Source organism: Struthio camelus, chromosome 1, assembly GCF_040807025.1.
Source record: "Struthio camelus isolate bStrCam1 chromosome 1, bStrCam1.hap1, whole genome shotgun sequence".
Taxonomy (NCBI): Eukaryota; Metazoa; Chordata; class Aves; order Struthioniformes; family Struthionidae; genus Struthio; species Struthio camelus.
In genome coordinates, this window is record NC_090942.1 from 144,974,594 (window position 1) to 144,993,042 (window position 18,449).

Here is an 18,449-nt window from a genome sequence, read left to right on the forward strand (position 1 = left end):
AAGGCACAGCTGTCGGGTGTAACTAACTGAGAGGTTGGGGTGAGGCACCAGCTTCTGGGAGGTAGCGTACTATACATATGGGATGAAGACATGTAAATATCATGAAAAGTAATGAATGGAAGAATATTTTCTTAAAATGATTTCTACTAAGAAATTACAAATAGGTTATGAATGATTTTCTTGTCCTTGGATTTTTTTTTTTTTGCAACGTCAATTTTTTTCTTGTGTATCAAATATTTTCATATATTTGTCAAATATTTTCTTGTATTTCCTTGTATATCAAGGACCGAAATGGAAAATTTCTGAAATCTGTCAAGAAAACAATGTAGAGAAGTTTTAGAATACCTTCATTTGATGTGGGAGATTCCTCCTCAAGTCTTTTACCGAAATTAATATCAGCAGGGCCTCGAATCTGGCTTTCCTACATTCGTAGAGGTTATCCTAAACGCTGACTGACTTTTAAAAGAGGAATGATATCTCGGAATTGATACTACAGCTGGTATTGGCATGCTGGAGAAGCCAGCTAGATTCCTAGGCATTTAGCCAGTACTGAATTGTCTACGCATTTTCTACACTGAAACTTCATTTAAAAGCGCACATATGCGAGCTTTAATTCCTCCAAACTTGCACAAAAGGGATAGTCATGATTCAATGGTTCCAATTAAAAAATATTTTGAACTGATAATAGATTCCTGGTGATACTATGCAGCCACAGTGAAACTCTTCATACTAACCAACCAAAAAGGCATCATGTGGAAATGGAAAGCCCCAAACCTATGTATAGGTTGTACATAGTATAATGGTCTGCACTAAATCAGAGTCAGGTTAGGTTTCTACATTCCTAAGATGGTTAGTTTATGGGCTGAATAGGTATTGAAAGAGCTGCAGAGGACTATGCCCTGAGATATTTCAGGTGCCTTCAGAATGAGAAAATATGTCATAATCATAGTAGTCTGTTTTGGTTTGGTTTATCTTTTCAAGGGAGTGAGATAGAGCTGAGTATTCACCTAAATGTAGGCCCTCATTGGTCATCAAATGTCTTAATAAAATCCTAGTTTCAGAGAGAAAATCTGAAAACAAATAATGGGTGGATTCCTCAAGAAAGCCAAAGAAATCTAGGCTGGAATTATTCTAAATATCAGTTAAAGTCTTTGGTACCAGAATGTATACAGTCCTGAGATGATGAAAAGTAAATAGTTTCTGCCTAAATTCCTGAAGTGAAGTGTGAATAAAGTCACTGGAGAGACTGACACTGATTTCGGTGGGATCTTATTAAGATCCCAGAATTTGCTTTATGTTGTACTGCTTTTCATCTTATACCAAGCATGAAAAAATTGTTTAGGCTTCATAGCTAAAACTCTATATCACTTAATTCTCTATATATTTTCAACAATTAATTCAGTCCACGATTAGTTCAAAATCAATTAAGGAGGAGAACTGCACAACGAATGCATCTTGGATCCTGGAGCTATACTGGCTCTCTAATAACTCATGGGTGTTTTGTACCCTACTGGGAGAAAATACAGAATTACGTCCTAAACAATTATGCTCAAAGTTCTTTTTTCTCTTGTGTACTTCCACAGGCACTCCTACAATATAGTGGCTCATTAAGACTTGCAGGGACTAGTCAGTTTATTAGGTCTTAGTACAACAGAAAATGGTGCACAACACCTTCTCAGAGAGAAAAAGCACCACTAAGAATTTGGTAATCTACCCTTCTCTTTCACTACATTCTCATTTCTGAATCTAATGCTTGCTCTATATCTTGAAATTAGAGTGTAGAAAAGAGAAGAAAAATATGTGTACAGCATGGATATGTACCTGTGCATAACAGAGCTCCCATGCAGTCTATGATGTAGACTGAGATCGTATGTTTTAATACTTATTCTCATACCACGTCTTTATGCTCTTCTGAGAGGTCTTCTGTTTTGCCTGTGTTGCCTATGATGTCTCATTTCAAATAACATAAATAAATAAATTAGCTGTGAAACAGGAGGCGAGTTTGGAACATAGTAATCTAATATTAAGAAAAAAAAAAAGCATTAAGCTGAAACTGGATACAATACTAGCAAAGAAAGCAAATCACTGATTTGAATGCCAGGCATCTAAAGCCTATGTATTGATAAAAAGTGTAAGTGTTAATCACTTCTGTGTGTAAAGTAAATCATTTGTGAAATAGTGAAGCTCTGTGTGTTTCAGAATTAAATATTATGAGTGAGATCTTCTGCATGCACAGGGTGCACTCCATCCTGTTATCCACAACATTAATAAAAACATTAAACAGTATTAGCTTTCTCACAGGAGGGAAAAGAATACCAGGCAAAGTGACATCGTCAAGCTCCGTTTATTAAGCGGTCCAAGTAAGGAATAAGCTGTGTAACGAAAAGCTTTGCACACACGCACACTCACACACATATGCACGCACGCACACACGCATACACACACACACACACACATGCACAAAAACACATGCAGTTACACTTCCCTGAGACCAGCCCCAGTCACCACTCCAGTGAGCCAGCACAGTGGAGCCCAGGAGAAAGGCAACTCTTGCTCACGTTGGCCTCAGGGTCATGCTCTGGGCATCAGCTGGGCACCAGCACATAACTGTTCACCCCAGAGCTCTGCTGCCGTGCAGAGGAAGTCATGCCACCCCCCTCACCCTTAATCTCTATTACCAGAGGGTTTTATAGTCAGATGGTAGCATGCTCCGCTAATGAAATCAGTCCATGACCTACCACCCTGGACCTGCCTGCAGTTTCAGGTGTGCTCCTGTCACCTGCTGACCCACACCTTGAACCAAGGCTCCTCACACTCACGGCTTGTTGCATTGTTGGGCTGGCCAAAATTTATCATACCCAGTTGCTCACCTCTTGATTAAGGCAAGGTTATGATGCTCTGATTATAAAAGTGCCACTAGCAACTAACTGTTAACTGGACTTTGATCACTACCTTCTGTGCCTGCCAGTCCAGCCAATTTTTCACCTGCTTTATAATCCACTCGTCCAAAACACGTCACCAGTTTAGCTATAAGGTGCCTGTGAAGCAAGCAAGTTGAAGGCCTTGCTAAAGTCAAGGTAAACAACAGAGTAAACAATGCTCTCCTCTCATTCACAAAGTCTGTGATTTTGCTGTAGAAGGCAATCAGGTTGGTTAGACACAATTTACCCTTGATAAATCATGCTGGCTGTTCCCAATTACATTCAGCATAATTCAACCAGAGAAGAAAATTACTGGCACTCTGTTCTGAAATCATTCTGTTAGGCTTTCAAGATTCCAAATTTTCAATACAATTGAAACTTTATCAAGTATTAACGTAGGTCAAAATTTTTCTCATATATAAAAGAATATAACTGCTCATCAGAACAAATGCAATTTATATATATGTTATGTATGAGTAGTTGATTTTTCACAATAAATTGCTTGCTTGCCAAACTCGTTGTTTGCTGGAAAGCATTGTCTTTTTACATTTCCTTGTTCCTGTCCCTTTGGTGTTTCGCGAATTCATATGAAAAAATTGTTAACAATAAGTGATATAGTATATAAAAATGAGTTGCTGAAAATGCTCCTTTGTGTTCATTTGCCACATCTAGCCACAGTTTTATTTAAAGGATATTTGACAGTGAAACCTCTAAATTGTTACACTATCACTGAATTTAAATTATTACAGTATCATTAATTTAAATTGTTTTTGTTTTTACTGTGAATAAAGATATCAGAATATGGGCTGTGTTAGGGTAAAAGAAGGGATTGAAAAGTCATTACTCCGTATTTTCTTCCTCTTTATAAAGCTATGCATGTCCTAATGTTAGATGATACAGGGTGCAACTTCACATATCTTATTTACCAGTATTTAATAATGTTAGGCATTAGCTATATTCCCCATCTAACTCAGAAAACAGAAAATAATTGCCATATTATTCTTTCTAAACTGCTTCTCTAGCCACTTCCATGATTATGAATACCAATATTTTTAAAAATCAGTATTTAACTTGTGATTAAAGATTTTGTGTTGCAGAGAAACTAGAAGGAATTGAGGAAGGACAATACTGTATGCTTAACAATGAAAAAAGATGAGGAACGTCCTTTTGGCTAAAGGTAAAAGTGGGCAGTTCTATTCTGCAAAAAAAAATTAGATATGATGTTGACAGAAAATAATTTGTCAGTAGTCTGCAGATCTGACTTCATGGGAAATGCAGGCAGTTCTTCCTTAGTAAAAGTAAGCAGAAATAAGTAAGCCATTGCACAATCTATGCATCTTTAATTTTTCTAATATCATGTGCCATTATTCTAATAGCACACACTACAATGGAGAGATATTCAAAAGGTCATTTTGCTGTTATTGGCCACTTTGCAAGAGCAATAAACACTTTAACCTTTTTGCTACTGATCCTGCCATACTTATATATAATGATGACATTACTGAGAAATGAAAACATAAAAACACCTTTGTTATATTGGGTGACTGAAGGAGGAGAGACACTGTAGTATCTACCTGATACTTAAAAAAAAAAGGGAAGAACTAATTGGAGATGTCAAGGTCAGGGGCATCACTGACTGCAGCAACCATAAGATGGTGGAGTTCAGGATTCTGTGAGGAAGAAACAAGGCAAATAGCAGGATCACAGACCTTGATTTCAGGAGAACAGACTTTGCTCTGTTCAGGGACCTGCTAGACAGAAGGGTCATATCCCATAGGATCTCCTGTAAGCTCAAGAATGGTTCACCTTGATGAGAAGAAAAACAAGAGAAAGAAGTAGAAGGCCTGCCTGGATGAACAGGAACTCCTGACCAAACTCCTACATAAAAAGGAAGCATTCAAGAGAGAGAAGCAGGAACAGGTGACCCAGGAGGAATATAGAGAGACACTCTCTGAGCATGCTTGGATGGGATTAGGAGAGCTAAAGCCCACCTGGAGTTGAATATGGAGAGGGATGTGAAGGGTAACAAGAAAGGCTTCTATAAGTCATAAGCAGCAAAAGGAAGATGAGGGAAAATGTCAGCTTGCTGCTGAATGGAACCTGGTGACAAAGGATATGGAGAACACTGAGGGACTCAATGCTTCTTTACCTTTACAGTCTTTACTGGTAAAACTTGCCTTCAGAACAGGTCTCTGGGACCTGTGGGAAAGATTGGAGCAATGAAGATATACCCTGGGTGGAGAAAGGTCAAGTTAGGGGAACACTTAAGCAAAATGGACATGCACAAATTCAAGAGACCTGATAGGATCCACCCACAAGTTCTGAGGGATTTGGTTGGTGTTATTGTGAGGCCACTCTTGATTGGCCATGGTGACTGGGAGACATCCCTGAGGACTGGAAGAAAGCAAATGTCACTCCTATCTTGAAGAAGGGCAAGAAGAAGGATTGGGGAAGATACATGCCAGTCAGCCTCATCACGATCCGTAGGAAGGTGATTGAGCAACTAATCCTGGATACTATTTCTGGACAGGGAAAGGACAGGAAGGTAGTTGGGAGTAGTAAATATAGATTTACAAATAGGAAGTCATGCTTGACCAACCTGCTAGCCTTCTGTGACGAGATGACTAGCCTGGTAGATGAGGGGAGAGCAGGGATTGTCTGCCTTAACTTTAGCAAAAAGAGTGTTGCCAGCAGGTTGAGGGAGGTGATGCTTTCCCTGCTACTCAACACTTATGAGACCATATATGGAGTGCTGTGTGCAGGTCTAGGCTCCCCAGTAAAACAGAGATACGCACATAACGGCCTCTCTGAAGAAGGCCTTGTCTGCTTCTTCCTTATCAAGTGGTCTATAGCAAACACCCACTACAACATCACCCTTGATGGTCTGCCTGCTAATCCTGACCATAAGCTCTCAGCTAGCCTCTCACTTGCCTCCAGGCAAAGGTTCATGCATTTCTGCTATTATTTTATGTGCAAAGGGCATCTCCTCCTCCTTTGCTTTCTCATCTGTGCTTCCTAAAGAGCCTGTATCTGTTCATTACTGCACTCCAGTTGTGTGAGCTATCCCACAACGTCTCTGTGATTAAAATGAGATTGTAGCCCTGTAATTGCATACAGACTTTTAATTCCTCCTGTTTGTTCCCCATGCTGAAGGCATTAGTGTATACAGGCACTTCAGAGAAGCACCCTGGCATGCTGACTTTCTAAAAAGGACAAAAGAGCTTTCCCCATAATGTGGTCCTGTAGGCACTTCCTTATTTATATGCATGTGCTTGGGCGATTCCACTTCAGCCTATTTTTGCTGATTAAGAAGTCCCTTCTGTTACCTCACCCCAGACCCTTTGGTTACCAACCCTGTCTACCACTTCTTTACTTGACTACTGATCGTTCTCTCCCTCCTCCACCGTTCCTAGTTTAAAGCCCTCCTTCCTAGGCTGGGCACATGTTATCAAAGATACTTTTGACCCGCTTTTCAAGTGGAGCCCATCTCCACCAAGAAGTTGTCCATCCTTGAAGAGGTTCCATGGTCACAGAAACCCAAAGCCTGTTGTTGTGAAAACCAAAACCAGTTGTACGACCAATTGTTGACTCCCAGGGTTCATTCAGTCCTCCTCAGACCTTTTCCCCTCACTGGCAAGATGGAGGAGTACACCACCTGGGCCCCCAAGCCCCCATACGCACCATATAGCTCTCTTCTAGCAATATCATTGATGTCCACATAGAGAAGCAGCAGGGTATAGTAGTCCAATGGCCAGACAAGCCTTGGCAGCCTCTCCACAACATCCTGAATGCGAGTACCCAGAGAACAGGAAACCTCCCTAAATGGCAGGTCAGATTGGCAGACGGAAGTTTCTCCCCAGCAGCATTAAGTTTCCACTACTAACATCCACTGCTTCCTTCTGTCCTGTGTGGTTGAGGCTCAGCTGGCACAGATGCTCCATTTGAGACTGTTCTCAGCTCCTCCACAGCTACGACAGGAGTGAATCTTTCCCGAGGTGCAAGTTTTCCAGCGAAGCAGGAGACTTCCTACTGGTGACAGAAGTCACCAGCTCTCAGGCTTCCCCATCATGGGATTTTCCACTTTCTGACCTGCTAGGCACTGACTCTACTAGACCCTGCACTGCAGTGGGAGGTTTGGGTTCCTGAAGCTGCAGAGTCTCAGAGAAGATTCCAGTCAATCTCGTTCTCATCCTGTCTGATATCTGCTGAACCCTGCCACCACTCCTTGACTGGGCAGCTCAGCTCCTCGACTGCTGCACACATCTTGCAGGCCGAGACCGCCAGCCCTAGCCTCAGCTTGAGGCTACAGGATTCCCCCAGCCCAAGATACGCAGAGCTGTGGCCTCCTTCTGAAGGCTGTTTAGGTCAAGGCCTCCAATGTTACAGGGACAGTTGCTCCAGCAGCTGTTGGGGCTGTGCCCCATGGCCTGTCACCACCACAGCTGAGGGCATTTGTGCTGGTCTAATGAGTGCTGCCAGGCCCTTCACTGTACCCTGCTGCGAGAACTGCTGTGGGAACTGCTGTATCTGTTGGCAGCCTCTGTTGGCTGCTCTCTGGGAGCTGCTTTCCAAGCCTGGCTCTGATAGGCCTCTCCCTAGCATTGGCTAAAAGGATGCTTTCCTGACCCTGTAACCTGTAACTTGTTCAACTCCCTTGTAATTGACTTGTCTCCCTAGTAAGGCAAAGTTACTGTGGAATAACTTAGTAACATTTATTCTATTACTCACTGTTAGCAGCGTGACTGTAGGACTGATCCTCAGATAGACAGCACAGTCCCATGACACAGCTATGGGATTACTCCAGTAGAATAAATTCTACACTTTAGAAACCTGCAGCTTTAAAGGATCCTCAGAAGTGATAGCTGGGACTAGCTGTTCTGATGTTCCATGACGGCAATTTAGAATTTGGGTGCGGAATACCTCAGATTTCAGACAAAAAGCGTGGCCCTGACATACATGGCACAAAGCAATTCTTTCAGAGCTACGCTGTGCGAGTATACCAGTCAGTCACAGAATAAAACAGAGTCATAGCAGTAAGACACTTAAAAAAAAAAATCTCTTTAATAGAATATTTGAGCAATTAAAAGTCACTGAACGAAGATTCTCAGGGAATGTAGATGGTAATTAGAAGAGGTTTAGATAGTGTTTTGCTCAGCATTTTTAAGCAAAGAATGCCATCTGAAAATAAGACAATAGAGAAGTATCTTTATATCTCATAAAATATTAGAAATTATTGTTCAGGAAAAGCTTTACTCAGGAGACACAGGTATGCAAACTTCATGCAGTAGTTACAGTAAACCATAAATCACTTATTGCCATTGATCCTAATTACATAATTAGCATTTTTTTTTATTTTTTTTTCAGCTAGAAATATGTGATTTGCAAGCTGAATACTAACCTGAAAAAACAAGGTGGACACATCCGCCAGAAGTTTCATCAGGCAAAGCCCAATGTTTGGCCTTTTCAGAATCAAATTTATCTAGACTAAAACTGCTAGTTCTGAAAAATAAAAATAAGTAAATAATTCAAAAAGTAATTATGGAAGAAGTGGCTTCTTAAAGTGAATTGAAGCATATTAGAGAGTAAAACTACACTGGGGAGGAAACAATTGAGAAACTATATTCAGAAAGAGATGAAGAAAAGAGGTAAGTGTGCAACATTGGAAAATACAGACAAATAGCTTCTTTAGGAAATTTAATCTCAAATAAGTGGGAATCAAATGAATGGTTCACACATAGCTATGGTCTGGCATTTGAGCTGTCTTGAGATATCTGAGACCTCCACATATGGTAGGCAAATACGACACAGGACCTAGGAGAGACAACACTTATCTGGAGAAGCAGCTGAAGGTGATTCCATTAAGTGTTTATTACTAGGCAACCTAATTGAGATTTAAAATTTAACCAAAGTTTTAAGCAATTGAAAATCAATCTTTATAATGGGAAATAATCCTAAAGGAACAGATATTGTATATGTGTATATAAAATGGAATTAACTTTAGTCATGAAATGTCCTACACAATACAACATGCACTATAGGTATGCATTCAACGTAAGATTTTCTTTTATTTTTGAATATAAATATCTCAAAAATATTCTTCACTTTTCTGTAGACCTTCCATTTTCTTCCATTTTCTATTTGTATGTATGCACCATTTCCAAACCCTTTTACATTTAAGAATCTTTTGACTAAATTATTTTCAGTAGATATCATGGTCCTGTATATTATTAACAGTTCACTAATAGCATGAAATGTAAATGAGATTTGTATAACCCAGTCGTAATTACTTTTGTGCTGTATCAGTATACAATCTTTAAAAATTGGTTGCGATATGCAGATAAAACAAAAGGATCTACCTTTTCCTTTGCTTGTGCTGCAAAATTGTCTGAGGCGCTAATGCAAATCTATAAAGCAGTGATTGCTTGGGTCAGGCTACAGGTGCTATAGAAACATATAATCTTGAGAAGTCTTCTGGGGTTACAGAACCAGCCCTCTGTCCCTCAGGTAACTGCAATATAGCTATCACGCTCCAGTTTAATTCATGTTTCTTGTTTCCCATTGGAGATCTCCCTCAGAATGTCTTTGATACGTCTTAAAAACCATTTTGCACTAACAGCTTGTGGGTCCTTGGGGGTTTTGTGTCACCAAGATTCTGTAGATCCATCTTTAGATGTTTCTTCATTTTCTCTGACGAATCTAGAAAATGCAACAATTTTCTTTCTAATCTTCAGGTTTTTTAAGCTATAAGAGATACGATAGATAATCTGCTCAGTAATTATTTACATTTACTTGTTTGTAATACAGGAAGGCACTTGGATGCCCAGGCGTCTTGTGGGCTGGGGTGGCCGTGGGCAGGAGTGGGGAGCAGAGGCAGCAGTGGGGCCAGCAGGGCCGTGGCCTCCCAGACCAGGGCTGCTCCGCAGCTCCCAGCGAGGTGAGTGGGGCTAGCCTGGGGATGGCGGCTGGGGACACCCAGCACTGCTGCCACAGCCCTGTCAGGTGCCCAGACAGGGCCAGGATGAGGCCCAGCTAGGGGGAAGCAAAAACCAGCAAGGTGCAATGCTTGGCAAAAGCATACCCACAGCATAGCTCAGACAAGCACAAAAGGCAAGGACATAAACTTCTGATCCAAGGTTACACACATGCTCCATGTCAAAGCTGACCTTGGTCACAGCAGCTAAAACCCAGGAGGCAGGGAAAGAGTTTTAAAGTTTTTGGTGCATTCAAGACCCTGACCCCATTTTTGATTGGAAATATGAGGTGTATGTCCTGACCAGCATCTTAATCAACAGAAAAAGAACTGGACCAGAAATTACCAGAGCTAAATGTATGATGGGGCCACAGTCTGACTTCGAGTTTCCTAGCTGATGCTTCAACACACTCCTGCCATATGTGAAGCAGGCAGAGAAAGACTTTAAACACAAGGCATTTGGTCACATTAGCAAAATGGACTAAACTGAGAAATTTGCTGATGTAGACCAAAAAATGCATCTGATTGTGAGTATACAAGCAAGAAGATTTTGGTGACATACAGAAACAAGAGCCACTGAAGCCCATGGCAACTCATTTATCAGTTTAATAGGAAAAAAATTATGAGGCATTTATATGGTGAATGAATTTCCTTTACCTTTCCAGTATAAGTGATGGCACCCCCTATAATTCCTATTTTAACAAAATTGCTAGTAGATTGCTGGCAATTGCTAGGAGTATTGTTATTTTTTTCCCTAGCCAACTAGTATGGGATCTATCTGACTGAATCCCAGCTAATACTTCAGATTCATTTTACATATAAGAGAAAAACATAATTATAAAGATCAGAGGAATTGCTCCACTGACATGCCTATTTCTTTCCATTGACTGCAAAGGGAGCCAAGTGTGAATATTTCAGACTTAGACATTAGGATCTAAATTCAGCTGCTTAAGAATAGCCATCTAGCACTGTTTTTGACAATTACCCAAAGCAGGCAGACATAACAAGACTTCTGAGAGCAAGGTACAGGTCTTTGTACATCCTGTGTCCTATCTGACAGTTGTCCTTGAATATGTCTAATATCCTAAAGCATCCCACAGGGTGCTGGCTGTTTGTGTTCAGGTGCCTGAATAGATTTCCTAGTTAATACAGTCAGTAAAATCTAGAGAGCTATTCAGTGTACTAAGCCATATAGACACCTAAATCAACACCTAAATTTACAGCACTTGTAATATTCCTTTTGCACTAATGTAATAAAATGTTTTTCTAGAGAGCTCTGCTTCTTAGAACGTGAATGTGCTGTCTCAAATGCATTTTTCCCCTTGTTCTCTCTAATATACAGAGTTGATAATTATCTTTTCAGATGTGCTGTAGCGAAGAATATACAATTTGGTAAGTCTCAGCATTACTTTTCATTTTTGAGTTAATCAAGCTTTTTACTACTCTAGGCAAGAGGGAGGTGGTAGGGAAACCACATGGTTTCATCTCAAGAAATCATTAAAATGAAGTATGGAAGTTAATGTCCTATACTGATTACACTGATATAAATTAGAGATTTTTGTAAAGAACTTAAAAATAAAGTGCTATCTCGAATCCATCTGTTAATAATCATGAATAATTCCCTTTGAGAATCTGATACTAAAAGTCACTACTATGTATAAATTTTGATGCACATGATATTAATTCAAAAGAATCAATTAAAGTAATTCTACAATCACTCCATTGTGACTTCCCTGCTGGTCAGCTGATAATGTAATGAATATTTTCAATATTCAACTTATACGAAGGGAATCATAGTGATGTGAGTATAAGGTTGATTGATGATCTCCAGAGGTCCCTTCCAACCTAAACGACTCTGTGATTCTGTGATTATACAATTGTAATAAAAACCCATAAAACATTCATTTTAACACATTTACTTCCACACAATTTTTTAACTATATATTGTAGTCCTAATAACAGTTTCTTCTACCATCACCTTGAAAATTTATCTGAGATGGATATAGTCCAGATTTTTAAACAAAACTAGAATTCTATTAAGTGCCAAAACAATACAACTCAGTTGACCTTGGCTTTTAATATTACTTTCATTTAAGTAATGTCAACAGTTATTAACAGCAATTTGGCACCAGTAAATTGTATTTGCATGAAACCCTGTTTAACAGCTATGCAATATAATCTTTATTTAAACTCAGATAAACTGGTCTGGAAAATTATCTTTTATTATTGGGTAAAACTTAGGAAATCACCCTTAAAAAAAAAAAGAAAACTTGTAGTTTTAAAATATTAATTAAAGAAATAATTTTATCAAAGGAAATATTTTCCCTCTCACATAAAATACATTGAATCCTCTAATTTTGATAGGAAAAAGCCACTAAAATTGAATAAAATAATCTTTTTGAGCAATTATCTCTAGAAAAAAAGTTCATATCAACTTCACTTAAATTATTCTAAATTTAAATTTGAGATTTCCAATTTATCTATAAAGAATAAATTGACTAGAGTATAAAGACATTTCAAATCTCACAATCATAAATGGTTTAGAAAAGTCTTACAGTAAGTAATTATTCCATTTGCTCTTTTTCCATAGCTCCTAGAGAAAATTTTTCAGCAATTGTCTGTCCAACACTTTCTCAAGTTGGGCTATAACTTTCGTTAGACCTGTCAGAGAAATTTCACAGGGAAAACAATAACAATATGAAGATTTAGTGTTTGAAGAAGCTAGATACTTTTCTATTACTGTTATCCTATTTCCAACAATAAAAAGCTTTGCATAATGATGATAGTGAGCTGAAAGCTGAGATACGTTTCTAAATTCATTTTGAAACACCATTTTAAGCCTCCTCCTTTCTTTCAGAGTAGAAGCCTGTGATGATTTAATAAAAGTTTTCCTCTTGATAGATCTGAGATTGCAGGGGTGCTACTTGTTAAGTTCATCAAAGGTGAGTAGCAGAGGTATATATTTTGCCAACAGGACAAATAAAGGGCACAGTGTTACCCCAGGTCCCATCCTCTCTCTTTGTGTTTCTAGTGATGGAAGGACATATATATAATCCTACAGTGAAGAAATACTACCTACCATGACTCTGGCCAAGAATTCTTCTCATAGTCAAAGAGCTAATATTCAAAGATATTATTTAGAGGAATAGCAGCAGCTCTTCCATACCGTTTTGCTAAGATGTCTCTGAAGTGAAATAATTCAAAATTCTCCCTTTCCTCCCCAGAGGTATACCTTCCTTTGTTCTAAAAAATGCCAAAATATGTTAAATCAGTTGCAAATAGTTTTGTAAATGCCTGATGAAATATACATTTAATAAGAAATATGTCATATGATTTGCCTCATTTGTTTTTGACATAATATTTGGTCTCTATTGTAATATAACTTGAAAAGCATGTAAAACTAAAATGGCCTTTTACAAACTGCTGAAGCATAAAAGTGACCCCCTCTCCATATTATACTTAGTTTTGTTCAAGCCCATACACTTGCCAACTTGAAAATCAATACAGAAAGGACAACAAGATGTGAAGGCAGGAGAAATAGTTTCCTGAGCTTTCTTGAAGTTAGATAATCTCTCAAAGAACTGACAAATATCCACCATGAATAGCTTTTCAGTATACTATGCAGAAATCACATCCGCAGTCCATGTGTAGGTCCGGTTCTGTGGAATTCATATGGAATTCACTGAGACTTGACCATGTAGTTATAGCTAACACATCTGCAGGATGAATACTTAAGTTTCCATTAGAATGGATACCATATTAAAAAAAGAATCATACATCATATTATTTGGGAGGAAAGTCATCTTCCTCCCAAATAATCATCCACTTCAAGTGAATCAAGTGAGACCATTCACTTCTATAGTTATGCTTTAAACTATTTACAATTATTTACTGCAGACAAAAACCACAGATGGAGTAGCCAAGAATAAAGAAAGGTAGCGCAGCCTTATACAACATGGGCATATTTAGTTTGCTGGCTATCATCTATAGTCCTTTTAGGATCCCATATTTTCTCCTAGAAGAAAGGAAATTTATCTTAGGTTATTGTTTTTCCTCCTCCCCCCCACAAAAAAGCCCAATTTTACTATCATTTTAGAGACAACTACAACAAATTCAAGTCTTGCCCTTGGGATGTGTTGTGTCCTCTGCAATGACAGGGTCTGGGACAAAGGGTCTGGAAATTAGCTCTGTGGGAAAGGGTCTGGGGTTGTGCTGGGCAGCGAGCCAAACAGGAGCCAGCAGCGTGCCCTGGCAGCAAAGGGGCCAGCAGTGAGTGGCCTGGATGGGCAGGAGCATGGCCTGTAGATGGAGAGAAGGGATCATTTCCCTCCGCACAGCACTCGTCACACCACCTCTAAGAGTGCTGCATCCAGTTTTGGGTCCTCCTGTATAGAAAAGAGGCGGACAAACCGGAGCGAGCTCAGTGGAGGGCCGCCAAGGTGGTGGGGGCTGGGGAGGCTGCGGAAACTGGGCTTCCTCAGCCTGGGGAAGAAACGGCTTTGGAGGCATCCAACAGCCTCCCATCCCCACCCCCAGCATCTACGAGGGGTCATCGAGGAGACAGAACCAGCCTCCTCACAGTGAGTCATGGTGGGAGGGAGAGAGATAATCAAGTGCAAGCTGAAATGAGAGAGATGCAGGTTGCATATAAAGAAAAGGCTTTTTACTGTGAGGATAACCAAGCATTGGAAAAAGTTGCCCAAATAGGTTATGGAAACTCCAATTTTCAGTTTTGTTTTTTTTTTTTTATTAAAAATGAGCATTTTACCCTGTAGGCAATCATTTCTGTACACATTATAACCTATTTTTCCTCCTGGTGTATCAGTTTATAAAATCAAAAATAGCTATATATGTGATCTATATTTTTTTCTTTTTAGTAACAAATCTGACTAAATTTAAGAAGAAGCAAATAACTTGGAACAACTTAAGTCCATCCACTGTTACCATTAAAAGTATATTTGTCCTCTTAGCCATTCTCAGATGAATTTTTGCTGGCAAAGGATGAGGGTTGCTAAAATTAAATTAAGCTTTTTTCAAAAGGTAGTGTTAGTAGATACTAGATTTTATTCTATTCATATTCTGCCAAAGTATTTTGTAAGGCAGTGAAGTACAGCCTTGCAGTAGTACTCTGAAAGATTTACTCAGATGAAGATTTGGCCCTTTAAATCTGAAAGTGTGTGTGATTCAGGTACAGAGTAGGTATTTATTGCCAGAACATGTAATAATTGTCAAAGGAATATAAATCTGTTGTATAATACAGCTTCCTTTTAAGCTTAATCTCATGATAAATTCTTTTGAGTAGGTTCTCTACTTTTTAGTGTGAATTGTCTACTAGTTTACAAACTTAAGTTGTAAAGTTCTATTTCCTATTAAAATGGAGACTGAGAAGCTGAATTTCAGCTGTAAATGTACATGAATGTTTATTTTCCAAACTTTATGTATTTTTTTAATAGGATAATGCATTTCATTTTACAGCTTTGAGCTTTCTGAGGTCTTTGTGACTGATATTTTGCCTTACAGGCAAACATTTAAACATTCATAGTGTTTTTAAAATGATGAATTAGGGATACTTCCTGGTAAGTGCCTTTTTATCATCTAATTCTATGCTATATATATATATGTATGTATGTATGTATGTATGTATGTATGTATGTATGTATATATGCATGTATGTATGTATGCATGTATGCATGTATGTATGTATATTTTGTCTCCAATGTCAATATCAAGATATGAAAACAAATAGAATTTTGGCAGTCATTCCGGATTCTGAAATGGACAGATGTTGCCAGATGAGGCAAATGTCAACAGTTCTTCGACATGGGATGTTTTTTTCCATAGCCTATGGCATATCATTTTAATTGTGTTAATTTAAATGAAAATATAATACAAATGATTCACACACAAGATAAATCTCAAGCACAAGATGGTAACAGACAAATATTTGGACATTAAAGAATTATACCTGAAGGGAAAAGAATCCATTTGATCCATTAATAATGAGAATCTACTCTTTGATCCTTTCTGTTCCTGTTATATCACAGAAAACCATAAGAGACAACATCTTGCTGTGAAACATGTCAGGTGTTGCCAAAGCAGCAAGCAAAGCACTTAACATAACCTTGAAAACAAAAATATTAGGCAGGATATAAAATAGATTCCGTACCAAAATTCCACAGTTCAAAATAACAATTCTCAGTGTCTTCTGTCTCCCATACTACAACTCACATAAATGAAAAGCCCATGAAAGCTAAAAATACTCTTATAAAAAATAATATAAATATGGCAGATCTTTTATATCTATACTAAAAATAATACTTTGTGTATTAACAAAGGAAAATAATTCAGGATTTGCCAATCAGTATTATATTTTATGAACTGTAGGCAACTTGTCAGAATAGATCAAAACTATTCATCAACATTTCTTGGCAAAAATCAAACAAAATTTAGCTAGTGAAAACTTTATATCCACTGGGATGCTTTGATTTTTTATCTGACTGACCAGGCACACACATCTGTCCTCTGGAAGAGGAAAAACTGACTACTGATTTTGTGACCATGAGTCATCAGTACATACTACCAACACACCTGAAGAGCAGACCCAGCTCATGCCTGGAGAGGGGCAGCTAAGGGCAAGAGGGTTGTGAGGCCGATGAATTGAGTACAGTTTAGGGATAATATCATTTCTCAGCTGAACATTTTATTGTAATAGTGTCCAGATGTTAATATTTTATTAGAAATGTTAAAATCACAACTTTATTGGTTTGCCTTGTTTTAAAATGCCAGTTGCTACCAATATAGGATCTTTTAAATTATTTTTTGTCCTAATTTGAAATGAAAACAGAATGTGAAGCTACTGCAATTTCCTTCAGGATGAAAGCCTGGTAATTGACCATTTTTACTGAAAAGATAACATTTGCCTCACTTGCAAGACAGATAAATTTATTTTGATTAAATCTATACTGTCCCAGTAACATATATAGACAAACATATAGCTACATGAAACCTTTTTACACGTAACTTGGTGGTCTTAAGCTCCCTCAGGATATGGCTATATTGGGCAGCGGAGAATAGATTCGTGACTAGAGCTGCTTGAAATGGTTTTGAAATGTGTAGGTATACCACTGCATCAGCATAACCAGTGCAAGCTTGGGAATCTCTAAAGCAGCAGGGTATTTCACCATAGAGACCTGCCCTGTCTTGTACGCAAGTACTAGGCTGATGTCTAAAAAAGATTGGTACAATTTATTTGTAAAAGAAAGTAAAATAGATACAAATTTAATTAACTTTGTAAAAATTTTTCAGTTGTAAGTTAAACTTGCTGATTTTGTACTGAAGTAGATTAGGAGCGCTTGCATGATCCACTCTATTAACTCCATTCTTTGGTCACTGACATCTAGCCAAGTAACTGCAATAGACACCTACAGACAACGAGGAAGAGGCCGGTAGCAGCTTAAAACACCACATTTATGAATACAGCCCAATGTTCTTCTTCTGTCAACCTAAACTAGCATTAGAACTGTTTTCTATTGAATTACAGTAGTGGTAAGTGTACTTCATGCAAGGAACATATCATGTTTATAAATTGTCTTCTCTTTTCCAGAGAATATTAGTAAAAGCTGTTGTGGCTCCTTCATTAAAACCACTTTTTTTAAAACGCCTGGTGGGTATAAAATTAATGCAAAACAATTTATCTCTGCAACACCAATGTGCCTGCTTTCATGCTCCAATTGTCTGTCAGATTCCCCTGAAGACTGGTAGAAAAATGTCTGTGAAAGCCAGGACATTCCTCAAAGCAAAAGATTCACATAAAAAGTTGAATAAATAATGATCAGGAGAATAGATAGTGAGAATAAGAACACTGGGCAAAACGTAAATATATCTCAGAAGGAAACTATGAGGGGGAAAAATGCATTGCATAGGAGTTGGTTCATCTGAAATTGCTAACCAAATCCCACAAAACTCTATGAGACATTCACAAGCTGTTAAAAGTAGTATTAGAATTTTTCCAGTTGGGGACGCATAAAGAATAATAGCTGGTCACTTTCACATGTCTTTCAAGTAATATCTAAAATCAATTCAAATGACTGCTTTGTACCCCACCTCTAATTATAATCAATTGTATGTTATGGAAGGGTAGATTAAGGACACATAAGAGCTCAAGGTTTAAGGTGCATTACATATAAGAATACAATTCAACTAGAATTTTTTTGTTTGTTTATTTTTAGAAAGTTATCGTTATTTTAGAAAGTTACCATCATTCCATATTTTTTACATTTAAAGTATTTTATAGAAAATCAGTGGTAGAAAACAGAGGACTAGTTAGATGTACCTATGGTAGTGTGCATTGCTGAGGAGACATACACCTTCATTCTGCACTAATCGGAGTTTCCTCGAAGCTGATGTTTTCTTCCTCACAGAGATTAATTTTCTATAGTGAGCTAGGAGGAAAAAAATATATATATTGCAGAGCTGATATCATTATCTAAAAGTATGAGATATCAAGCCAAAAAGAAAGATTTATATTAATCTCTAAGTTGAACTTGGAATCATGACTG